This window comes from Cibotium barometz, chromosome 44, assembly GCF_041138505.1.
Source record: "Cibotium barometz isolate CiBa-2024 chromosome 44, ASM4113850v1, whole genome shotgun sequence".
Classification (NCBI taxonomy): domain Eukaryota; kingdom Viridiplantae; phylum Streptophyta; class Polypodiopsida; order Cyatheales; family Cibotiaceae; genus Cibotium; species Cibotium barometz.
In genome coordinates this window covers 27,712,616-27,718,320 of record NC_141089.1, presented here as the reverse complement: position 1 = coordinate 27,718,320, position 5,705 = coordinate 27,712,616, and the positions used below count along the sequence as shown (strand labels likewise).

The 5,705-nt window shown below is 40.4% G+C and overlaps 1 pseudogene across 1 annotated transcript; it reads left to right on the top strand.

Annotated features, from left to right (window-relative positions):
- Positions 1–587: 587 nt before the first annotated feature.
- Positions 588–5,095, top strand: LOC147613145 (uncharacterized; annotated as a pseudogene). The gene is made up of 6 exons (XR_015263415.1): positions 588–887; positions 1,222–1,414; positions 1,528–2,472; positions 3,359–3,941; positions 4,102–4,184; positions 4,768–5,095. The product of XR_015263415.1 is annotated as an uncharacterized LOC147613145 (transcript).
- The last annotated feature ends 610 nt before the right edge of the window (positions 5,096–5,705 follow it).

Below are 5,705 nucleotides of genomic sequence, written 5' to 3'. Positions count from 1 at the left end.
ATATGTACACACACACACACACACACACACACACACCCCTCTTCTCTCTCTCTCTCTCTCTCTCTCACACACACACACACACACACACACACAAGAACAAATGCATGTATGCACATATGTGTGCTTACACGCCATGCCTTAGTGCATGTACACACACAGACAAGTGCATGTACAAATGTGCACAGACAGTCAGTATTGCACTATCTTTTGAACCAAGATGAGCTCTCTATTCTAAGCCATCCATATCATAAAGAGTGACAATCCACCTATATGAGGTACCCGAAGGCTTTTGTCCATTCCACCATGAGATATGTTCTATAGAGGTTGTGTTGGCCAAGGAGCTATGTCGGACAAGGGATTTCTGTTTGGGGTATCTTAATGAGACAAGGAGTTGACTAAGGTACACATTCTTCTTTAAACTAAGCAAAGAAAGCTCCTGAAAAGTGCTAAAATGATCTCTTTGTTTGGTATTATATGAATTATTAAGGTTTGTTGTTTGGTACTATATGAAACCTTAGAATTATTAAGGTTTGTTGTTTGGTACTATATGAAACCTTAGAATTATTAAGGTATGTTGTTCAACTCTCATGTTAGAGCACCTCTTTCACAAGCACAGCTCGCCTACCGATCAGAAGGGTAGCTTAATTACAGGCAGTGTAGAAAGGCGAGATGAGAGCCCAGTTTCTGTCATCTTACACTCAGCTATTGCCTCTGCCATCAGCCATCCTTCTTCTGCTTGGCCTAGGCGCATGGAACACCCCCTTCATCCTACCACCCACCATGCCAACCCTGATCATCACCCCTTCCAAGAGCAATTAGCTAGTGGTGGCTCCTCCACTTCTGAGGAGTATAGCTCCCTCTGCAATCCACCCAACCTGTTTTTCAAGGTAATCATAATTATCTACCCAACCCTGATCTTGTTTAATTATTTTTCTCAGTGATTATGAGTTCTTCCTTCCTGATACGTTGTATAATAGTAATGCTCTTGGCTACTGAGTTTTAAACTGTGAGCTTTCCTGCTTATTTATGGGTTTTTAAGGTAGCTTTCATGGTTATTGAGATTTATAATGATAATTATCTTGCTTAATGAGTTGCACAATAAACGAATGCATTATTACTGAGAAAATTCCCTTATTTGGATGAGTTATCTAATTTAATGAGTTTTAAATGATGAATTATGTACCTTCTCTTTTGCTAAAATGGGGCTTGTTTTTGGTGCAGGAAGAACTAGCAGAAGCACAGAAATTACCCAACCCTTCAAAGGCATTTTCAAGGAACAATGGGCTTTCTTCGCCGGAAGAGCGCCCACAGCAAAATTCTGCAAAAATATTTGAGAAGAAACGCCCCACCTCCGAGACAGATCCATCTGACTCCTCCAGTTATGACGACGAGCATTTCTCCATTGATTTCCAAGGTCAAATTCGAATTGACGAATTCGGAACAACGCTTGAAAGTGATCTATATTAAACTAGCCTTGGCAATGATTATCGGGCATAATTAAGGATTAATCAGCTATTGATAACACAGGTTTGCAGGACCAATCCATGCTGTTAAGAGAGAATTTTCACAAGGTTAGTGAGAGCAAATTGGATGATATTGATGATCAGAAGAAAGCACACGACAAGTTGTCTGCAAAATTGAAGCAATATGGTGAATGGAAGAGGGAGAAGTTGATTAACACATCAAATGGGCAGTTGATTAGGGATTTAATTAGGGAGGAGCAGTCAATTAAACCTGTTTCAAAGGGCTTGTTGACGACAGTCAATTTTTCAGAGAAAGCATGGGTTAGAGGCCTCAATGCAGTGCAGAAAGAGGAAAAAGGGCCTCCATTAGTAGAGGGTGCTAATTTAAGCATCGAAAAAGCATTAATTAGAAGGGTAAGGGGAGAGCTAATCACCTCCTCAAAAGCACTTGTGCCCTCTAAGTGGGACGATGCAGAGAAATGGCTATGCCATAATAATTATAATACTTCCCTTAATGACAAGGTTAATTATTGTGCTTTACAAAGACAATTATCAGATAGTTTAAATATTATCCCTGGTAGAGGGAAACTTAGTGTTAATGTTTCATGCAAAGGTGATCATAGTCGTGCTTCACAGAGCCCAGGTCTAGATGGATTAATCCCTGGGAGAAAGAAAATTAAGGATAATGATGGAGTAATCCTTAAGAGAAAGAGGATTAAGGATAATGCCAATGTGTTCGGGCAGCCAGAAAGAGATAATAATTCTTCAAGCAGGGGTGACATACTGCAGGGGACTATCTCTCTTACTAATAATTATAGTCACTATAAGAAATATATAAATTCGGGAGCAATTAGTGTAGACAGCAAGATTAATGCTAATTATGCCACTGATGAGAAGCGTATTAAAAGCAACGCTAACAATACACAGATGTTTAAACAGCATCAGATTTTGCAGAAGCTTAGAAGAAAGTGTATAAGCAATGGTGCAAAGGACCTGATTTCGACACAAGGTAATTAATTTTTCATAATCATGATTAGTTAATGAAATGAGCAAACGGAGTGCAGTGCTAGATTTTGGCTCTTGGTGTTAGCATTAGTTAATTGAGATGCATGCTATAGCTAATGGTTGGAAAAATACAAGTTTGCATGCCCATAACTTAATTAGTTATTAATCCTGAGATCATGATGTAACATTACATAATTATAGCATTGGTTTAGTGCTAAACAACAAATCATCAGAATACCCTTATCTTAGGCTCCGCTTGGGCATTTCCCTCTGCAATTGTTGATTGAAAGCATTGATTTACTGCTAAATTATTAATGTTTCAGCTCAAGATCAAATTTAATTTTGATAGAAATCATTGATTTACTGCCAAATTATTAACATCTCAGCATTATTGAATGTAGGGGGCTTAATGACAGCATTTCTCTTATTAGCCTTGACAATATTGATTGAAAGCAATGATCTGGTGCTAAATAACAAGCATTTGGGATTTTGATTTTTTCCCCCCCCTCCTATTAGCCTGGATAATTGTTGACTGACAGCAATGATTAGGTGCTACATTTTTAAAATTTTGAGCTTGATCTCGTGCAAAGTTATGGGATTAATGACTCCATTATTTTTCTCTATGAGGCTTTTTTCCTCTCTTTTTTTTTTTTTTTGGGGGGGGGGGGGGGGGGGGGGGGCGCATTATTTTCTTCAGACAAGCCATGATAAATTTTTGTTTGTTTTTAAGATTTGGTGCCAGATTAGTAACATTTGAGCTTGATTTTATGCAAATTTATGAGCATTTCTCTCCATAACTTGTCACATTTTGGAAGGTTTTTTTTTTTTTAAAGGGATGATTCGGTGCTACATTTACTTATTAAAATTTGGCCTTGAATTAATTGATGCAGATAAGTATGCAGAGACACAAGTGGATGGCAAATTAGGTCAAGATATTGTGAGGCAGATTGAGCTTGCTGTGCAGACTCCTCCTAAGCAGGGAAGGCCAGCTTCAATGAAGGATGCATGCACAGAGATTTCACCATGCATATCTAGGAGGGACATAGGCACTCAGATGAGCCCATTGGCCAGCTCTCTCACATCCAACTGTGCCTCTCCAATCAATAACTCCTCACCTGCAAGGCACAATACACCAACCCGGATCAGATCAAGCACCAATAGCATTAACAACAATCATGGGATTAATCATGGTGGCAAATATCATCTTAATCTCTTGGAGCTTGAGAGCTGCCATTTGGCTAAGCTTGAGCTTAGAGACCTCCCCTCAGGTGGCCAATTATTCCAATCCTTTGATCAGAATAGTACTCTCTCCTCCAATGATGAGAGCCCTACTAAATTTGAAGAGGAGAATGCAGTAGAGATTAATGATAGCAATGAATGTGAAATGGATAGCAGTACCTTCATGAGATTCAATGTTTTAGAGGCCCGAGCAGCTGCTTGGGAGGAGGCTCACCGAGCTAAATTCAATGCCAAGTAGGTGTTTTAATCCCCTCTCTTAAGATGGTTTAAATTCACTAACAGTTGATTAGTTCACTTTTAAACACAACTCACTGGATGTCTCACTTGGATTAAGAATCTCATCTTCTTTTTGTAACTCATTGTCATGATATGTGTAACCCATGCCTATTATTAGATATAAGCGTGAGGAGGCTAGGATTTGATGCATGGGAAAACCTGCAGAGGGCCAAAGCAGAGGCAGAGTTGAAGAAGCTAGAGGTAACATTGTACTGGTGCAAATGTAGTGCTTAAATTAGTTGTAATTAATTAAGAAAAACCAAATGTAGTGCTAAAATTATTTATGATTAATTAAGAAAAACCAAATAATGAAGTACTGTTTGAGTTCTGTCACACAAGTGTTCAAGTACCAACAGCTACAGTCAATGAATTGAACTCAATTACTGCATTGCTATTCTAATAATCTTTTATGTACTTAAAAGATTGAAACGTTGCTAAATTCGGTGGAATCATGAGTTAATCTTAATGTGGGTATTATGGGAGGTGTGATTAGGTTATGAAGGGTTTTCTTTTGTTTTGTGTTGAAGTAGGAATGTGGTCAGATTCTATTGATGTGGGGGTGGATTTAATTGATTAAATAACTCATTAATTGCAAGTTAATTGAATAATCAATTCATTAACTGCAAGTTAATCGATTAGTTAACTCACCAATTGGCAATTGAACTTCAGTAATTGTGTGCAGTTTAGGAGATTAATTAACCCACAAACTGCAAGCGAAGTTGGCCAATTTGTGGATATAGGAGTGTGGGGTATCGTATAATCAATGGATTAATTGCAATGGCAGGTGAAGTTGGAGAAAATAAGGTCGCAAGCAACGGAGAAGGTGATGAACAAGGCGGTGGCGGCGGGGAGGAGGGCAGAGGAGATGCGGGCAGCGGCAGAGGCGGAACGAGCGGAGCAGATGAGGAGGGGGACGGAGCGGGCGGCCAATCTACGCAAAAAAGCCCACGTCCGGGGAAGCGTTGCGGTCTGCTTTGCACGCAACATGCCATTATAATAGCAGCCATCAAAACCGCCAGAATGAGCTCAAATTAATCCACATGAACATGTGAACGTTCATTGAATCCCATGCACGTCGAAAACACACACACACACACACACACACACACACACACACGGAGTCCCCCCCCCTCTCTCTCTCACGTTCTCTCTCACATACACACACAACGCTGATATCTGCTCTCTCTCTCTCTCGCGCGCGCACACACAGTGAGTGCACTGTGCACGCATACAGTAGATTCATGCTGCAGTTCTCTCTCTCTCACACACACACTCTCTCTCTTCTCCCTCTCCCTCACACACACACACACTCTCTGTCGCGCACGCCGCACACACCTCTCTCACACACACTCTCTCTCTCTCTCTCTCTCTCTTTTTCTCACTATTCACACACTTCAAAGGTGATCAGACTCTAGGGACTTTCACCGCCACGGCGCACGTGTCTGGCCAGGCCAATTTTGCTTGCAGCTTGCAGAGTTGCAGGCTTGCAGCTTCTTGTGACAATAATATAATGGCAGGTGCAGGATGCAGATCGACTCTGATCGAGTACTAGCTGTAGTGTGTATGTGTTTTTTTTTTTGCTTGTGTGTTCGGGATACAGTCAGGTCACACGTGTGTTCACTCGTTCAAATTTGTCTTTCAATGTGTGACGGGCAAATTTTTTTTTCCTTGCCCTTCAAGAGACGGCCAACATATAGGTTATCTTTCAAGTTCTTCCTTAAA